We start from the raw sequence: 20,689 nt of genomic DNA, 5'->3' as shown, positions 1-20,689 counted from the left end.
TCCATCCCACATCATCAGTGGAAGATGGAAGGAGTGAGGAGAAGATCACTTGAGCCCCAGACTCTTTCACCATCCACCCCAAGGCCCTGTAGTCTTTCTTCATCCCCCTCAGACTGTGGGAAGCAGCTTCCCCCTCACCTGTCTGGAAGACCAGCAGCGGGTAGTAGTCTGTCGGGTGCACCAGGTTGGATATCCCTGATCCTTGGCTAGCTTGGGTCAGGTGTCCTGTCTCTGCTTCCTCCCGGCTTCCCCTCCTCCCTGGCAGAGCATGAGGCTCACAAAGTCCTTGGCCAAACCAAAACATCATTGTTATCAGCTCTGTTCCTGAGCTGAAAGTCAAAACACTGCACTGCACCAGCTACCAAGAAGGAGAAAAATGACTGCTACTGCTGAACCCAGGACATTCCTCTTGTTTTTTTCCCCATATACTACAGGCATTTGTATAGAGGCATCTGAGCCGAGCTCCAAATGAAGCCAACTCATTGACTGGAGCGGCTGCATTGCTCCAAGCACTTATTACAGGTGCTGGCAACTGACTGGGAGGGCTGGGAATGTATAAGTGCACCTGCCCCATTTGCAAAAAGCTCTGCTATCAGCTCCTCCACACATTTAATTATTTGCTCTTCTCCAGTGTGTCTGCTATAAAAGTGAGTTCTTTTGAAGTGCACTGGGAGGTGTGCAGTTGAGAACATAAAATAAAGCAGGGAAGTTGATAATGTTATAAATTTTAGGCTTCTTTATTGTAAAACACTGTGAGAATGATGGCCTTGTTCAGTCACTTACCGTCGTTCTGAAGTTTTTAGTTCAGAAATAAAAGAAAAAAAAACAACAACATTGAAACATGCAGGTAATCAATAGGGCAGACTGTTATGTGGTTTCGACAGCATGTGTAGTATACTTCCAAAATTAATATCGTGGTATGAGAGAATTTTGCTTACTCCTATAAAAACAAAACGTAGTATACTTTTGCACCCAAGATCCCTATAAAACCCTGACAACACCCTTAAAGGTCATTTATGGAGGTGACCTCTTTTTGCTTCCCACACTCCCTAGGAGCATTTCTGTTCTACCCACTCTTTTGTAGCCACCCACGTGCAGATCGGTTGAGAAATCATACTTTGTTAAGAAAAAAAATTTATAAGAATGTTACTTTTCTTCTTTGTTCACTTTTCTTTGTTTGAAAGATATCTTCTGTTTGCTGTGCTTGAAATGCCGTACTTAAAAATACATCATTTGCAGCATATAGAAGTTTAAATGGAATATGTCAAGTTTAGATGAGGGGCCTTTTCATTGTTCCATAAAGTACATACATATAGTTTATTCTGATTTGTGGTTCAAGAAGCAAATTAAAATTAATCTAATGACAGGAACATTTTTAAGCAAACACATTTAGATGGATGGGCTGTTCTTTGTTTTTTAAAGCCTGTAGCAGACTTATAGTCTTCACCAAATATATTTAGAGTAACCATTAATTAGTAGTACTTCTTATATCTGTACCTTCATGTATGATAGGAATATAAATATTACTGGAGTAAATTGTCACAAGGTGAATGCCTTTGGATGTGAGGAAGAGTATCTTGGATCTGCGTCTTTTTCTGTGGCAGTAAAAGCCTTACTCAGTGAAGGTGCAACATGCTATTGACAATGTCACACTCATTGCAACCTGCACAGTCTGTCCCTGTTAGTCTTTGCAATAATCATGAACAGAGTTATGAATCTCATAAGGCAAAATGTGGCAAGCATCTAGTATGGGAATCTTTCCATGTGCATACCACATCCTCTCAGAAATCTACATGATTTAAAGCAACTGTTATTGATAGACAAGTTTTCTTGTGTTTCTTTTTAATGGGTTTTGATTTTTGCATCTGTTTTAAGTTGGATGGTTCTTCATGCATTTCTGACTGTGGTTGTTCACAAGCTGCTTTCTCTGTTGCTTTTCCTGTAGGTGTTGCAGGGTGCTCAGCTGATAGCTGTTGCTTCTGCTGAGCCTGCCTCAGGGAGTGTTGATGGTTCCCTGCTCCAAGGGAGTGATATCCAAGTCCAGTATGTGCAGCTGACACCAGTGACAGACCACTCTGTGACTAATCAAGTATGTATATATTATCTTTTCTCCATTCGAGTGTACTTAACTTGATTGAAACCTCTGTCAGATGAACTGTATATCTACCCACAAATACTGAGATCGCAATGAGTTTATGATCCTGTTTCCAAACAGTAAACCACCCCCAAAAAAAATCTATAATAAGAAACATAATTTTGTTAAAGATATAAATAGGCTTTAACTATTGCTGCTTCAATGCTCTTGCTCAGTGCTCTAGAGAATAGTTATTTCGGTCATCGTTTTTCTGCATTCTTGAAGGCTGAGAGCCATGTTAAAAAGGACAAGGCAAAAAACTGGCTTGGAGTCTATCCAAAAAAAGTATTTTTCAGACTGAATTTTCTCTTAAAAATGTTATTCCCTTTCTGTCAGCATTTTTCCAGTTATTCTGATCAACAACCTGGATTTCCCACAGGAGTCGCAATGTTAGCAATTATAAGTGAATACTGATCTTCTCAGTTATGATGAAGGAGTGTCGTGGTTTAAACAAAGTCAGCCATAAATCACACAGTCGCTCTTTCACTCCCCACCTTTTTGCCCTTCCCCTGCTCCTGGAGGGATGGGAAGGAGAATCAAAAGAATGTAACTCCCAAGGGTCGAGATAAGAACAGTTTAGTAACTAAGGTATAACACAAATCACTACTGCTACCACCAATAATAATAAAGAAAAAGGAAATAACAAGGGAAGAGAGTACAACACCTCGCCACTCACCGACCGATAACTAGCCCCCCCCAGCCCGACCAAGCACTGACCTAGTCCAATCCCACAGTCCTCGCCCTTCCGGGTAACTCTCAGTTACATCCTGGGCATGATGTGCTGTGGTATGGAATGCCTCTTTGGCTAGTTTGGGTCAGGTGTCCTGTCTCTGCTTCCTTCCGGCTTCCCCTCCTCCCTGGCAAAGCATGAGACTCACAATGTCCTTGGTCAGAGTAAACATGACTTAGCAACAACTAAAAACATCAGTGTTATCAGCTCTGTTCCCAGGCTGAAAGTCAAAACACAATGCTGCACCAGCTACTAAGAAGGAGAAAAATTGACTGCTACTGCTAAACCCAGGGCAAGGAGTTATCTTTTGTTTTCCCTTTTAAGAACAGTCATGTATCTGAGTCTAGAAAAAGCTCCTCATCAGCTTGACACTATGACTGGTGACAACACAAGTGATGACGTAAAACATTTATGTTTTCTGAAGATGGTTACACATTCTTCTGTGAACCCCACTTAGTGGGCTTCTTATATAGAGAATGCCAAGTGGTTGTGAAAAATAAGCTGTTGCTTGCTAGCCAAAATATAATGGTATACTTAGCAGCAAATATTAGAGTGGATTTTTGTCCAATGCATACACAGTTTTGTAGAGAATTCTGATCTGGCTATAAATTTTGGTTATTGAGTCTCCGGGGGGGGGGGGGGGGGGGGGGAATTGCGTAAGAAATCAAGGGAATTATGTACAGACTTTGCATGCACAAAGCTTCTTCCTTGGACAAGGCAATCTGCAAATCCGTTCAATGAAGTCAGAGCACATCAGTTATCCAAGTGGCGAACAGGACCTCAGACAAAAGCTGGAGCTGTGTTTTATATTGCCAACGTGCCGGCTGCTGCTGGGAAGGAAGCTGGAGCTCCGAACTCTCTGAGCTGCTCCCCAGCTGGATGTTACTAAGTGCTTTTAGAATCATAGAATCATAGAATCGCTAGGGTTGGAAAGGACCTTAAGATCATCTTGTTCCAACACCCCTGCCATGGGCAGGGACACCTTACACTAAATCATATCACCCAAGGCTTCATCCAACCTGGTCTTGAACACTCCAAGGGATGGAGCATTCACAACCTCCCTGGGCAACCTATTCCAGTGCCTCACCACCCTAACAGGAAAAAAATTCCTTCTTAAATCCAACCTAAACTTCCCCTGTTTAAGTTTTAACCCCTTACCCCTTGTCCTATCACTACAGTCTCTAATGAAGTGTCCCTCTCCAGCATCCCTATAGGCCCCCTTCAGATACTGGAAGGCTGCTAGGAGGTCTTCATGCAGCCTTCTCTTCTCCAGGCTGAACAGCCCCAACTTCCTCAGCCTGTCTTCATATGGGAGGTGCTCCAGTACCCTGATCATCCTCGTGGCCCTTCTCTGGACTTGTTCCAACAGTTCCATGTCCTTTTTATGTTGGGGACACCAGAACTGCACACAATACTCCAGGTGAGGTCTCACAAGAGCAGAGTAGAGGGGCAGGATCCCCTCCTTCGACCTGCTGGTCACACTCCTTTTGATGCAGCCCGGGATACGGTTGGCTTTCAGGGCTGCAAGTGCACACTGCCAGCTCAGGTTCATTTTCTCATCAACCAACACCCCACAGTCCTTCTCTACAGGGCTGCTTTGAATCTCATCCCTGCTCAACCTGTAACGGTGCCTGGGATTGCTCCGACCCAGGTGTAGGACCTTGCACTTGGCATGGTTAAACTTCATGAGGTTGGCATCAGCCCACCTCACTTGCGTGTCGAGGTCCCTCTGGATGGCATTCCTTCCCTCCAGCCTATCAACCGAACCACACAGCTTGGTGTCATCGGCAAATTTGCTGAGGTTGCACTCAATCCCACTGTCCATGTCACCGACAAAGATGTTAAAACTAGATTGGTCCCAACACCGATCCCTGAGGGACACCACTCATTACTGGTCTCCAGCCGGACATTGAGCCATTGACGACAACACTTTGCGTGCGGCCATCCAGCCAGTTCTTTATCCACCGAGTGCTCCATCCATCAAATTGATGTCTCTCCAATTTAGAGACAAGGATGTCGTGTGGGACAGTGTCGAACACTTCACACAAGTCCAGGCAGATGACATCAACTGCTCTACCCCTGTCCATCAGTTCTGTAGCCCCATCATAGAAGGCCACCAAATTTGTCAGGCAGGATTTCCCCTTAGTGAAGCCATGCTGGCTGTCACCAAGCACCTTGTTGATTTTCATGTGCCTTAGCATGCCATCCAGAAGAATCTGCTCCCGAGATTTTGCCAGGAAGAGAGGTGAGACTGACTGGTCTGTAATTCCCAAGGTCATCCATTTTCCCCTTCTTGAAAATGGGTGTTATATTTCCCTTTTTCCAGTTATCGGGAACTTCACCTGACTTCCATGATGTTTTCAAGTATGATGGCCAGCGGCTTCGCAACTTCATTCGCCAGCTCCTTCAGGACCCACAGATGGATCTCATCAGGACCCATGGACTTGTGCATGTTCAGATTTTTAAGATGGTCTAGAACCAGTTCCTCTCCTACAGTGGGCCCAAGGTCTTCATTCTCACAGTCTCTGCATCTGCCTTCCAAGATTTGGTTGGTGCGGTCAGAGCCTTTGCCAGTGAAGACTGAGGCAAAGAAGTCATTCAGTACCTCAGCCTTCTCCAAATCCTGCATAGCCTGTTCTCCCAAGAGCTTCCTGAGGGGGCCTACATTCTCCCTCATCTTTTTTTTATTTGCTATGTACCTGTAGAATCCCTTCCTGTTATCTTTAATAACTCTAGCTAAGTTTAATTCTAACTGAGCCTTAGCTTTCCTAACCTGGTCCCTAGCTTTCCGTACAACATCCCTGTACTCTTCCCATGGCACCTGTCCTTGCTTCCAGTTATTATAAGCCTCTTTTTTCTTTTGAATTTTCCTCAGCAGCTCCTTATCCATCCAAGGAGGTCTCCTGGCCCTCCTGCTGCACTTCCTTCTTGTTGGGATGCAACACCCCTGAGCTTGCAGCAGGTGATCCTTGAGTATCAACCAACAGTCTTGGGCCCCTCTGCCCTCTAGGGCTGTATCCCATGGAACCTTACTAAGCAGGTTCCTGAAGAGGCCAAAGTCTGCTCTTTTGAAGTCCAGGGCAGTGAGCTTGCTGCACGCTCTTCTCACTGTCCTGAGGATCTCAAATTCGAACATCTCATGGTCGCTGCATCCAAGGCTGCCCTGGAGCATCACATTTCCAATGAGCCCTTCCCTGTTGGTGAGCACGAGGTCAAGCATGGCACCTCTCCTTGTCGGCTCCTCTATTACTTGCAGAAGGAAGTTGTCTTCCACACAATCGAGGAACCTCCTGGATTGCTTGTGCCGGGCTGTACCGTCCTTCCAACAGATATCAGGGTGGTTGAAGTCACCCATGAGAACAAGGGCCTGTGAGCGTGAGGCTTTTCCTTTTTGTCTATGGAGGGCTTCATCCCCAGGTTCTCCTTGATCAGGTGGTCTGTAACAGATCCCCACAGTAATGTCCCCCATAGCTATATTCCCTTTAACCCTGACCCACAAACTCTCTGTGGGCTGCTCACCTGTCCCCAGACTTAGTTCCATACTCTCCAGCTGATCCCTAACATAAAGGGCAACTCCCCCTCCCCACCTGTCAGGCCTGTCTTTTCTAAAGAGCCTGTAACCTTCCATTCCAACACTCCAGTTATAGGAGCCATCCCACCATGTTTCTGTGATGCCTATTATATCATACCCCCGTAGACGTGCACACATCTATAATTCCTCTTGTTTGTTCCCCATGCTACGGGCATTTGTATAGAGGCATCTGAGCTGAGCTCCAACTGAAGCTGGCTCATTGGCTGGAGCGGCTGGGATATCTCTACATTGCTCCAAGCATTTATTATAGGTTCTGGCATCTGACTGGGTGTCTTGGAATGGAATGATGCCCCCCTCCCCCAACACATCTAGTTTAAAGCCTCCTTGACCAGTCTGGCAAGCCTCCTACCAAAACTGCTCTTTCCCTTCTTTATCATCAGACCAGCTCCACCAGCCACCACTAGACCTGGTCTACAAGCTTGGGTCCCATGTTCAAGACACCCAAACCCCTGACTATGACACCACCCTTTTAACCATTTATTAACCTGGCTAATCCTCCTAGCTTCTTTTAGGTCCTCTCCTGTACCCTGGAGAATTGATGAAAAGACAGTCTGGGCTCCAGAGCCCCTAACCACCTCTCCCAGGGCTCTGTAGTCCTTTTTTATGTTCCCCAGGCTACTACTATCTATATCCCTAGCACTCACATGTATCACCAGGAGTGGATACTAGTCCATGGGACTTACTAGAGCAGACAGCCTCTCTGCCACATTCCTGATCCGTGCCCCCAGTAGGCAACACACCTCCCTTGAGACAGGGTCTGGACGGCAGACAAGTGCTTCTGTCCCTTTCAGTGTAGAGTCCCCTACTACTACAACCCAACGCTTTTTCCTAGCAGCACCAGTAGAGATCTTCTTTAGCAGTGCATCAGCCGGCTGTTTCTGGCTCGAGTGTGCTTCCTCATTAGCCCCCTGCTGTAAGCGGCGAGGAGAAGCAGACAGGCCAACCCAATATGGGTGATAAGCAACTTCTACCTTATTTGTGACGCAGTTCACACATTCTGCAACAATTCCCCCTTTTTCTTTGTGCAAGCAAGGCATTATGGGTTATTCTGTTCACCTGTTTTATCACACAACTATAAACAAGTCTAATAGCTACGATGATTAATCTAACAATGATACACAAGTGCAATACTTTAAACAGCAGTGTTTGACTCAACCTGTAATGCCCCATGAAGACAACCATCTAGTTATTCTTAGGATATTGCTCATTTACTATTGCTGGGTAAGCTGAGCCAGGGTTCTCAGCTGTGAGTGCATCGAATTAACATAATCAGAGAGACTCATACAACACATTCCATCAAACTCTTCACATCCATGTCCCTGTTCCAACAACAAAAGGTTCTGCAGTGTTGCATGTCTCACAGAGTCAACATTAAAACAGATCAGGAATTGCCTTCGATGTAGAATTGTCTGCTTAGCAACTCAGCAACCCAGTCTGCTTAGTTGAGCCAAGGCCCAGGCTGAAGCACTTACAGTGATTTGGCATATTATGATTGGATACATGTTTTGAAGACCCTTAGTGACTAACATATAATTGGTTAAACACAGGTGTGAGAACTCAACCTTGAAAGCTTGCCAACAGTCCACAGTTCTCATTAACTTGGTGAATTCCAGTCTCTTATCTTGCTTGCTTAAGCTTCTTCAGGCCTCTCATGGCCTTGCTGTATCTTTCAGGACTATTCAAAGTTTATGTACCAATTATGCATTCTCCTGTGAGAACACTGTCTCCACATCTTCCCCTTTTGTTTTATCCAGTAACAAATCGCTACTACAGCAAGGCACACACACATTTACATTAGCAGAGTAACTATTACAGGGTGCAGCAGCATGTTGAAGATGCTGATGGCAGTGAAGGACTAGCCAAAGAAATTTCTTACCAGTGGAATTCTCTCCCCCTCTTAATTTGTTCCATCACCTGCTTTATAACACTACCATTGTATTAAAATTTTTCTAGCTTTTGCCTTAGCATTTTCTAGCAGCTACTGCAAATTTCCATACTCTAACATCTCTTTTACAAGTGACAAATCTATACAATACAAGGTGCAGTTTCTTATTAGCAACTAGCTAGTAAATACAGGTGGTTTTATACACAAAATCACAACCTCTAATAATAGCTACTTTACAAGCACACATATTCAGGATGTTACTTTTCAGTTGCCCCCAAGTGATGTTTTGCAGTTATTTGTTCTTTCTCTTCCTCTATCTCATTCTGCTTGGGGTAATCACGGTCAGCTCCTGTAGCTGAGGCATCAGGTTTATCCATTCGTCTGTCCAGCTCATGGCAGGGCTTGACAAACTTTGCAGACAGTCACCATGGACCTGTAGGCAGGAGGACACAAATATACCCCCTCCCCCAGGTTATCAGTTCTTCAGAAGTAGACAGGTTAAAGTTAAATGTAACATCATTACTCTCTCTCTCTCCCCCCCCCTTTTTTTTTTTTTTTAGTCCCTGCAAAAGCCATCATTACTCCCACTACAGTCCCACGTACAGAACGTGGCACAAGGACCCTGTGGAGACTAACAGCAAACCAGCTCCGAGAAGCATCATTGCAGTGCGAGGTGGCAGGCTCAACCTTAGCGGGCATCCCCGCAGAGGCTCTGCCTCACCCACATCGTATGAGGCTTGGGCTTTTATACTGACCAAAATGCACACTCATTCCAACACAGGTGGCCAGCCTGTGCTGGAAGAAGTGGCCAGCAGTATCTACAGAGGTCTCCAAGGGTTGATAGAAACCTGGACATACTTATATTTACCAACTTCTAATACATGAGTATCACAGAGAAACTGTATGGGCTCCCCCTGTCAATTGCAAGAAAAAATCATAACATATACAGCTTGAGTATAAGAGGATTTTAACGCATACGTGGTCACTGTTTGTCAGGCCTCCTTAACTATTTTGAGATCAAGAGCTTCCCACTCTTTAGCCCCCTGCTGTGTAGTAAACACAGGATATGCAAAGATGCCCATTGCAGAAAATTCCCCAGTAATGATCACATCTTTGGTTACCCATTGTTATAACTCAGCGTCTCCAGGGCCAGTAAGTCTGAGCAGACCGACCCGGGAGACAAAGAGTCAGGGTCTGGAAGCAGAGGATATAAATCTGGCTCGGATTCAGGGGATTCGGGGGCTGATCCTGCGCCGAACTCGGGGTCTCCGTTGCTCGCAGCTGTGTCTTTCTTATCAGATGTATCTCGTTCGGTATGTGGCCATCTGCAGACCTGGCTCCTCCGTGACTGAGTTAAAAATTTTTTCACTCTAGGGCATAGTGGGTTGGAGAGGCTCGCGGTTCCTTTAAATCTCCCGCTCGCGCATGATCCCTATTTTCTACTGCGTGCTTCACAGTGGCGCCGCAATCGATCCGGCGCCGAGGCACCGCCCTCTTTCTTTCGGATTTCTCGACATTTATCATGCGTATACCTTCTAATATACTTTCTCTGTCCTTTTCAAAGTCCCTACTTTCGGAACTGGGGTGGTGGGGGAGCAGGGGGTTACACCTCCTCCGCGGCACCTTCTGATGGAGGGGGAGAAAAGGAAGGGGGGGGGGTGAGGGGTGGGGGTGCGGGGTGGGGGGGGTGGGAAACCCTGTGCTCCCGCGAGTTGGGGGGGGGGGAACGAGTTGTAATCTTCCCCCGGTTTCAACCGACCGGGGACGTCTGTTCCTAGTTTCTCCGTTGCTACCGCGGCAGTTTTCTTTTCTGCCTTGTATCTTTTTATACAGTTCATTACTTCCCTCCGTGGTTTACCGAGTTTCTTTGCCTTTTTATAATCATTAAGCACTGAGTCAAATAGTTCATCACCAAACTTTCGCCACTCACTCTCCTCAAATATTGTATTAGGATCTGCAAAAAAAATCTCTTAGCCTTCCCTAGCCACTAGACCTGCTAGCTGCTTTAGAGTCTCAGGCTCAATTCCCCGCTTTTATAAAAAGCACTGTAAAAAGTTCAGGGCTCAGTTCCCCGCTTTTATAAGAAGCACTGTAATAAGTCCAGGGCTACCTCTCGGTCCATTTTCATGGCCAGCCTTTTCCGGATCGTCTTCTTCTGGGTCGTCCTGTAACCTCGGTCTCCGGATCGGCCTCCCGACGCAGCAGTGTCTGGTTCGCCCCAGCGGCGGATTCTTTCGGTTAGTCCAAGCACCCGGGTCCGTCACGCCACCGCAGCAGCATTGCCCGCGCTTCCCGGCCGCTGCCGCCGGCGCTCACTCGCTGTTCCGGGTCCCCGCTACCGGGGCCCTGTATCCCGGGTCCCCGCTAGTCGGGGCCCTGTCCCGGGTCCCCGCGACCATCCCTGTATCCGGGTCCCCGCTAGTCCGGGGCCCTGTATCCCGGGTCCCCGTCGACCGGGGCCCTGTATCCGGGTCCCTGTTAAACCGGGGCCCTGTATCCCAGGTCACCGCTAGTTGGGGCCCTGTATCCGGGTCCCCGCTAGTCGAGGCCGTGTATCAGGGTCCCCGTTAAACCGGGGCCCTGTATCCGGGTCCCCATCGACCGGGGCCCTGTATCCGGGTCCCCGGGGCCCTGTATCCGGGTCCCCGGGTAGTCGGGGCCCCTGTATCCCGGGTCCCCGTCGTCCGGGGCCCTGTATTCGCTAGTCCCCATGTATCCCAGGTCCCCGTCGGCCCCCTCGGTCCCTGTCTCTGGCTACCTGTGGGGGCCCTGTAATCCCCAGGGTCCCCCTGTCCGGGGGACAGGGGCCCTGTATCCCGGGTCCCCGCTAGTCGGGGCCCTGTAATCCGGGTCCCCAGCGACCAGGGCCCTGTAGTCCGCGTCCCTGTTCGGGCGCCATTTGTAAGCGGCGAGGAGAAGCAGACAGGCCAACCCAATATGGGTGATAAGCAACTTCTACCTTATTTGTGACGCAGTTCACACATATATAGGAGTGGTATTCAGCCACTCCTTCTTGGTATAACAGTATTGGTTAGCCCCCACAGCTTCCTCCACATTCTTCTCCCAGGTCCAGTCTCCGGCCACCTGTGGGGGCCACCCCCTGCCTTGCTTGCACAGTCCTCCAGAGCTCTATGGTCCTGCTCTTAGAGTCATTCTGCAACACCTTTCAGAATAATGATGCTTCCTGGCAAAAAGTATCAGCCTGCCTGGTGTGTGAGCATGCTGTGCTGCCAGATTACAATCTAGTTATCTGTACACTGATCTTCCTATGTAGATGAGCCCTGAGTAGTCATTCTCCATCTTTTGTAGATTAGCCTCTGCATTAAACCATCTCAGCATTTTATTCATAGTCATTTGTAATAGTACACCGGACAACAAGAGCGTTGCTACAGGGATCGTGCCTTGTTTCTTACAAATCCTGAAGTACTGCTGGTCCCATGCAGTTAATAAAGCATATAGGCATCAGGTAGTGAGAGATGTTTCTCATGCTGCTGTCCTCACTCCAGGCCTGGGAAATTCTCAGATTTCCCTCCCACAGACTTTCTCCTGGGTCTGTTCCTCCTGCCTGTCCTCCCTTCTCTGCTAGCACCTCTGGTAGGGAGGAAGGAGGTTACGGAGTGCAGTTCTACATGTCAGCATCCGTCTCTCGCACAACTGGCAGCTACCAGAGGAGTCGCTTTTCAGGGACACTTTGCACTGTGTTAGGTTTCAATATTCCGCTTAACCATGGGGATTTATACGAAGCTGAAGAGAAGCAGAAAAGGAATGTTGTGTGAAAGGAAAACCAGACAATATGAAAAATAAGTTTGCCATAAGTATTTCCTCAGTTTACACAAACTCAAAACTAAGGATCTGTTAATGATTTGGAGAAACCAACTTGGTATTTGCATTGCGGTCAGTTACTGAGGTGAGTAGCTCAAGAGAGGATGCCTTCAACACTTTATCGGGGGGAAGCTCAGCATCCAGGAGCCTCAATTCAGAGTGGCAAGAAGCCACAGAGGGAGCCTTAAGTCCTCAACAGGACTTGCCCAGGAGCTGGCAGCTCAGCTGACACAAGCAGCTGATGCACAGGAGGCGGTGCCAGGAGGGAGAGCGGCATTTTAAACCGGTCATCATTGACCATCACTGGTCAGTTGCTGAGGTGAGTAGCTCGAGAGAGGACACCTTCAACACCTGAGCAGGGGGAAAGATCAGCATCCAGGAGCCTCAGTTCAGAGCAGCAAAAAGCCACCGAGGGAGCCTCCAGTCCTCGACAGGACTTGGCCAGCAGCTGGGCAGTTGAGAACATAAAATAAAGCAGGGAAGCTTTCAACAAGTAGTTAATGCCTTAAATTTTAAATACTTAGATAATTAGGATGTCAGAAGAAATACTTATTGCCAACAGAAGTTTTTACAGAGTGAGGTTCTCTTGTGATTTTGGAGGGTTTTTTAGATATTGGTTTTCTCACTGTATTTTCTAACATGAAATTCCATAGCAGTTCTGTGAAGCAGATAATAAAGTACAGGACCACCAGAGCATACCTTGCCAAGATCTCCATGGTGGAGACAAGCACCAGAGCAACATTTTAGCCAGCACTCCTTGCTTTATAGGCAATCTGTCAGTACTGAAATACCTAAAAATGCATGTAATGAAGGCATTTCAGTTTATTTGGGTTACAGAAGGGTGCTCCTTTTTATAGTTTTGTTTTGCAAGACAAAATGTGTAAAAATAACAAGGAATGAAAGAAAGAAATACAGAAAAGAAAGAACCCAGATCCTTCACTTTTTTTTTTGACCAATATCTAGTTGTACAATTCATCAAACCATAACATTTTGATTAGTTTTTGCATCAGGACCACAAAAGCCCTTAAGAATTCATGAGAAGGATGCTCTTTCAGGTGAGATTCAAGATTAAATTATCTGATAGGTCATTCTAATGGTATTGTAGTGCCTGCACACCCTAAATGACATGTCAAGACTCTTAGTACATCAAGATATACATTGAGCTCCTGGCTATAGTGAACTTAATATCAAAAATAACCGAGGGAGCCAAGTAGGGTAAGCAGAGACTCTCCTCCCCTGAAGCCTAAACATTACTGCACAAAACAAAATCAAACCCATGAAATCAGTATTCTGCACGTCACAGGATGAATTACAAATAAAATATGCAGCTGATCCTAGTCGAACCTTACAAGAAACATCCCCCTGAAGAGTTTTGTTCCTACATTCCCGATATCTGCCTCTTGGACAAAAGCAGCATGAGGAGATAAAGAACTGTTAAAACCAAGGGTATTAGAAGGCTTGCTGAGGGAAAAATAGCATTATTTAAAAGGCAGAGGCTGTGAATAACACCCATGTCTTCAAAGGCAGATGCAGGGACTGTGAGAATAAAGACCTTAGGCCTGCTGTAGGAGAGGATATGGTTCGAGACCATCTGAACGTACACAGTTCTATGGGACCTGATGAAATCCATCCGCGGGTCCTGAAGGAGCTGGCAAATGAAGTTGCTAAGCCACTGCCAATCATATGTGAAAATATCATGGAAGTCAAGTAAAATTCCCGATAACTGGTAAAAGGGGAATATAACCCCCATTTTCAAGAAGGGGAAAACGGATGACCCAGGGAACTACAGACCAGTCAGTCTCACCTCTGCGCCTCGCAAAATCTTGGGAGCAGATTCTACTGGAAGTCATGTTAAGGCACATGAAAATCAACAAGGTGCTTGGTGACAGCCAGCAGGGCTTCACTAAGGGGAAATCCTGCCTGACCAATTTGGTGGCCTTCTATGATGGGGCTACAGAGAACTGATGGACGGGGTAGAACAGTTGACATCATCGACCTGGACTTGTGCAAAGCATTCAACACTGTCCCACACGACATCCTTGTCTCTAAACTGGAGAGACATCAATTTGATAGGTGGACCACTCGGTGGATAAAGAACTGGCTGAATGGCTGCATGCAAAGAGTTGCCGTCAACGGCTCAATGTTGGGCTGGAGACCAGTAATGAGTGGTATCCCTCAGGGGTTAGTGTTGGGACCGGTTCAACATCTTTGTCGGTGACATGGACAGTGGGATTGAGTGCAACCTCAGCAAGTTTGCCGATGACACCAAGCTGTGTGGTTCGGTTGATAGGCTGGAGGGAAGGAATGCCATCCAGAGGGACCTCGACACACTTGTGAGGTGGGCTGATGCCAACCTCATGAAGTTTAACCATGCCAAGTGCAAGGTCCTACACCTGGGTTGGGGTTATGCCAGGCACAGCTATAGGTTGGGCAGAGAAGAGATTCAGAGCGGCCCTGCCGAGAAGGACTTGGGGGTGTTAGTTGATGACAAAATGAACATGAGCTGGCTTCAGTGTGTGCTCGCCGCTCAGAAATTCAACTGTATCCCGGGCTGCTTCAAAAGGAGTGTGACCAGAAGGTTGAAGGTGGTCCCTGCCCCTTTATTCTGCTCTCGTGAGACCTCACCTGGAGTAATGTGTGCAGTTCTGGTGTCCTCAACATAAAAAGGACATGGAACTGTTGGAACAAGTCCAGAGGAAGGCCATGAGTGTGATCAGGGGACTGGAGCACATCCCGTATGAAGACAGGCTGAGGAAGTTGGGGCTGTTCAGCCTGGAGAAGAGAAGGCTGCGTGGAGACCTCCTAGCAGCCTTCCAGTATCTGAAGGGGGCCTATAAGGATGCTGGGGAGGGACTCTTCATTAGGGACTGTAGTGATAGGACAAGTGGTGACAGGTTAAAACGTAAACAGGGGAAGTTTAGATTGGATGTAAGGTGGAAGTTCCATAGTGTACGGGTGGTGTGGCAGTGGAATGGGTTGCCCAGGGAAGCTGTGAATGCTCCATCCCTGGTGGTGTTCAAGGCCAGGTTGGACAGAGCCTTGAGTGATATGGTTTAGCGTGAGGTGTCCCTGCCCATGGCAGTGGGTTTGGAACTTGGTGATCTTAAGGTCCTTTCCAACCCTATATGTTCTATGATTCTACGATTACTCTGATTTATATGAATAGTTCAATAAATTTGGGGGGGCTAAAATTATGGATATTGAGATGATATTTGCATTATTTTGAGTTGTGTAGATAGTTCAGTACTTTTTATTTTCTAAAATTATTGGTATTGATCTGCATCTTTTTAGCTAGATCTCTTATCTGAAAAGAAAGATGTTATCGGAAGGGAAAGCCCTCTCAGGGAGGCTGTAGTGACACTTTCATCTGTTTTCCTATGGTTCTTTGTCAAGGTACTGAGATGTTCTCAATGATTTTGTATCTATTTTACCAATCAAAGCGGGCTGGATGCTATGCTCTACTTAAATTCCGTGCTTGAAACATCCAAAGTGTGAACTTATTTAATATCAGAAACCAAGATACTAGTTTTCTGACCTTTCTTGAAAGCTGTGTCTTTGGAAGCAGTTGCACTTGGAAGCTGAAGATTGGAGTGAGGGTATTTCAAACAAATCCTTTCTCTTACCTTAGCTGAAGCTTGTTTTCATGTCTTTGTAGCATTATTGCTTACAGTAGCTTGCAAAATTTTGAGATTTGGATTAATTCTATGCTGAAACTCATATGCTGGTAGTAAGTGTTGTTAGATTTGGAAAAATAGCTTTCCAAATCCGAAGTGTGCTTCTAATCCTTTTGGGCAGTCTTCTACTTCTGGTCTAAATGTTGGATAAATATTCAGTATTGCTGTTGTTGTTATTATTTGATAATTATAGTCCTTCAGTACAGTTTTCCTCTAATGAGAAAGAAAAAATCGGTTACTTAAAAACTTACCTGCTGTCAAATTTAGCAGTCTCATAGAATTATTCACCACTTTGGCATTAATGTATTGCACAGTTAAGTAAACACCAAGTAACCTATAAATTTGAACAGGAAAAAGTCTTGTACCTGTGTGCAATTCCTGGCAGCAAGGCAAAGGTGAAGGGAAATAATTTGACAACAAAACCTTATGTCCTGGGTTCAGCTGTAGCAGTCATTTTTCTCCTTAGTAGCTGGTGCAATGCCGTGTTTTCGACTTTAGTCTGGAAACAGTGTTGATAACACACTGATGTTTTTAGTTGTTGCTAAGTAATGTTTATACCAATCAAGGACTTTTCAGTCTCATGCTCTGCCAGGAAGGAGGGGCACAGGAAGCTGGGAGGAAGCAGAGGCAGGACACCTGACCCAAACTAGCCAAAGGGGTATTCCATACCACAGCACATCATGCCCAGTATATAAACTGGGGCAGTTACCTGGAAGGCCAGATCACTGCTCAGGTTGGTCTGGGTATTGGTTGGTGGGTAGTGAGCAATTGTACTCTCTCTCCCCTTGTTATTTCCCTTATCATTATTATTGGTGGTGGTAGTAGTAGTTTTGTATTATACCTTAATTACCTTATCTCAACCCGTGGGAGTTACATGCTTTCGATTCTCTTCCCCATGCCTTGCGAGAAGGGGGGGGGGGAGTTAGTGAGCAGCAGTGTGGTTCTGAGTTACCGGCTGGGCTTAAACCCTGAGACCTTAATTTAGGAGCTATGCTTTATAATTTTGAAACTCCAGTGTTTTCTTTTGTATAAATATGTTTGGACTGTAGAGTGTGACCTAAAGGTGGTGAAACTTTGTTGGGTTTCCACCCTTGTGGTGTTGTGGATCATCCTGCATATCCTAGGCTGAGTATAAAGCAGGGCTTCAAGTAAGACTTTTTCATAACAGAATTACTGCCACAGAAATAATTCTGTATTCAGGGTGTTACATAAAGCATCTATTAGATGTTTTTATAGAGGGAAAATCCATCAAGGGCAGATCTCTGAAATCTGTGGGAGTGAATGGGAAAATATCATTAAATGCTTGCCCTTTCCTTGGAGTTTATCTGTACTTGTGATGCTCGCTGCTGTCAGGGGAAGGCTTATTGGGTGTGATGGGCTTTATCCAAGCCAAAACAGCTGCTCTTAAATGCTATTCATCTTACAGCTCTAAGGATGTAGTTTGTGTCATAATCTAGTTCTCCTTACTCTAACTAACTTGGCCAAAAAAACAGTTTGCTATGGGATTATCCTTTCACAGCCTTGTCAGACTTGTGGTAGGAAGTAATTTGATTTTTAAGGAGACTTCCTCTGAGAGCCCAAGCCAATTGTTTTTGCTTTGAATTCCTTCATGGGGGACTGTGTTTGCTTGGAAAGTGAATATAATCAGGCCTGTAGGAAGAATTTTATTTGAGAAAGAAGTTCACTATAGTAGCACTATTTTCATTTGACACAAAATAGAGAAACACTGCAGTGGGTAAAGTCAGCAGTTTTAGACTGTATCCTGCACCAGCTGGGGAAATTCCAAGCACAGGCCAAACAGGTAATTTTACTTCCCTTACCTACAGTAGTTCTGTCACTCAGGGACATTCTACTGTATTTTCTATGATCACCTTTGGTGGACTTTCTGTCCATAACACTCCATACCCCTGAAATATTACCGTGTGGATCATGTTGGGACAAGTCCTTCTACAGCTTTGGCACATGTTGTGCCAGATATGAGTTTTATTTTGGTTCTTTTTAGAGTTGGTTCTTTTTTGGGAAGAGAGAGGGAATAATTGTTTTCTATTTGCTCTCTTCATGCTACTCATGATTTTATAGATCCTTGTCGTGGTTTTATTATTTCAGCCTTCTCTTTCCATCCTGAAGGGCATTAGTCTACCTAGTCTTCATGTGGATTCTTTGTTATTTTTGGTGTCTTTGTAAGTGTATTCTCATTTTAACTCTCTCAAACAGCTGATATCCATGCAGATTTTTCACTGGTTTATCTATGAAAACTTTGTGTTGGTATAATATGTTCACATTCCCTTGGCTACACCAGTGGAAAGCACTGTTGTATTGATTTACTGATGTTTACTTTTGCAGGGCACTGATACCCTTCAATCAACAATCCAGACAGAAATGCAGATAGAACATGGAGCAATCCAAATCCAATAAGAACTATGAAAAGCTGCATCAACTTAAATGTGGATGACCCACTCCAGAAGTTAAGTGTTGTCATCTTCGTGCAATGACAGGAGAATGGAAATGCCCTTTAGACTAATGGCCACACCTTGAACATCTCCTGCAAACCACAGTGTTCTGATGATCTGGTTGTCCTCACCTGGAATAAATGAGACCCATTTACTTAAATTGGAGATATGTCACTACATCAGTTGAGGATCTGGCCTTCAGAAAAATTAAATGGCCTGCCCTTAAATACACTTAAAGGGGGGGGGGGATCTTTCAGAATGAGGGAAAGTAATGAATCAAAACCGTGAGACTAAATCAGTGTTTCATCCTGTTCATTTCTTCAGTGAAATACGCTGTTTGAATGTCTTCAGATATCTTAGGAAGTGTATTGCTCCTTTGCAATACTTGCTTTACCACATATAGAAGCTCAAGAGCTCAAATATTTTTCACTATTTAAACAGCTTTTTTATTTGCTATGGTTTTTATAACAAAAACGGGAAATATTTTTAAAAAGAAAAAACACATAACTACAAGTATTAGCCTTTTGCTGTTTTTTTTCTGTTCAGTGTAATGAAAACTATTTGCAGAAGTCTAACAATTTTGTTTGTACTGTTGCTTAACTACTTTTTTAGGGGAAAAGGCTTTTATATGCTGTAACTATGCATTTGTAATGAAAAATAAATGTGTATTTATGAATAGTGAAGCTTTAAATTGCTTGTTGCCATAGGAATTAATATGGTTTGCCTGGACTGTGCTGTAAGAGCATAGCTCTGGACTAATTGAGGATCGATCCTATTTGGCAAGCTCTGCTGTCAAACTGAGAAGTAAGATTAAGTCTTTAAAGAAGATATCTATCTTAGAATGTGTTTTATCTAAATTTCCAGTACAAGAAAAAATGTAGTAGTTAAGCTTTTGAGTCTGCAAATCCTATTTTATACAGTGAATTTATGAAATAATTCTTTTTTTTAAAATGTGAACAATTCTGAGCTCTCCCTTTTTGTTCATCCTTTCTTCTTTGTCCAGCCATTTGTGGCAATACCTCAGTTTGAGATTCATCCATAAAAAGCTGGGCTTCAGAAGTCTGATACCTGTCTTGTTATCCAACCTCCAACAGCAAGGTGAAGTCCTCTCTCCACTGAAACTTACGGGAAACTTGATTCTGGTTTCATATGTGCTAAGCTTGAGTGGAAAGGATACACATTTGCTAGAACCTGCTTATCTTAATCATGCACACTTAGGAAAATGCAGAGTTTACTGGGGGAGGTGTTGCTTTGCATTTGTTTTGCAGATGACTTGCTATATGGTTAGTGTCAATATATGGCTCATAATGCATTTAATGTATTAATCAATGGGGCATAAGCACAAATTCTACATGGCTGAATTCAAGATAATATTTACTTTTTCTTTTTTTTTTTATGAAAGGAAGGGTTTAGCACACCCAATTTCTGGGAATGTTTTCCCTGGTAAGTATTGCATTTTATGTAAATTTCTACTTCTCTTTAGGATATTTCTTGATGCACAAATACAATGCCAACTGAATCACAGTTTATTGAATACAATGTTTGCAACAGTCCAAGAACTTGGCTACTCCTCAGTTTCTTTTTTAAACAGTGGTTTTCAGACTGGGTGATGTTTGAAGAGCTTGGCATCTGAATCAAAGCTTAAAAATAAAGCAAGGCCTGTACATTTTAGCATGGCTGTTTTATCACTTAGAAATGACAGTGTGAAAACTGGGATGGCGAAGCTGCCACTGCAAAGCGCTGTCTTGCTATATTCATATTGGCCACAGTGGCTTTCTTGTCTTTTTCAGGCAGTTTTACCCAGCTTTCCTTCTGCATCCTGGGTATCTTCTTCTTTCAAGGGGACCACACATCCCTTTAAACTGTAGGATATCTGTCTTTGTTTTATGGCGCAATTAAGAATTCTTTGCATTTTTCAGCTCAAGTACAAGATGAAATTGAGTTCAAGAGAGGTTTCCTTTAGCCACTAGTCTGCTGCATGTGCTAGTCTCTTCTGCAGAAGTGACTGTAAAAGTGTATCGAGCAGTGAAGTAGCATTCACTAGATTTCAAGAGAATGAAATCCACTTCACCAGTGTGGAATGGGGAGTGTATAAATCAATTGAAATAGGTAAGGAGAGCAGCATAGTGAGATCCGCTGCATTCAGATGTTAAGACTGCATGTTACTCGAGATGTGAGTGTTTCTTAGTGTTATGCCAGTGTGTACATTAGTCTAAGCTGTGTCACACTATGTTTATACTTCAAAGAAAAGAGACTTCAACACCCAGCCTATTCCTATGAGCAAACCTTGTCCCTCTTCCCTTTTTGGAGGATTTATGTCCTTGTCCAGGGAGGAAATGTCTTCAGGAATGTGTTTTCTAGACATCACGTGGTCACAGGGTTTGTCCCTTACAAATAAGTCA

General features: G+C 44.7%; 1 long non-coding RNA gene across 1 annotated transcript; it reads left to right on the top strand.

Annotated features, from left to right (window-relative positions):
* Positions 1–864: 864 nt before the first annotated feature.
* On the top strand, positions 865–18,531 carry LOC130605743 (uncharacterized). The gene is made up of 2 exons (XR_008973778.1): positions 865–2,089; positions 18,181–18,531. It is a non-coding gene; the product is annotated as an uncharacterized LOC130605743 (long non-coding RNA).
* The last annotated feature ends 2,158 nt before the right edge of the window (positions 18,532–20,689 follow it).

Source organism: Pezoporus wallicus, unplaced genomic scaffold (assembly GCF_028554395.1).
Source record: "Pezoporus wallicus isolate ANWC-B61680 ecotype Strahan unplaced genomic scaffold, APGP_CSIRO_Pwel_v1 contig_4377, whole genome shotgun sequence".
NCBI lineage: Eukaryota > Metazoa > Chordata > Aves > Psittaciformes > Psittacidae > Pezoporus > Pezoporus wallicus.
The sequence above is the reverse complement of the archived record's forward strand: the minus strand, read 5'-3'. Positions and strand labels throughout refer to the sequence as shown.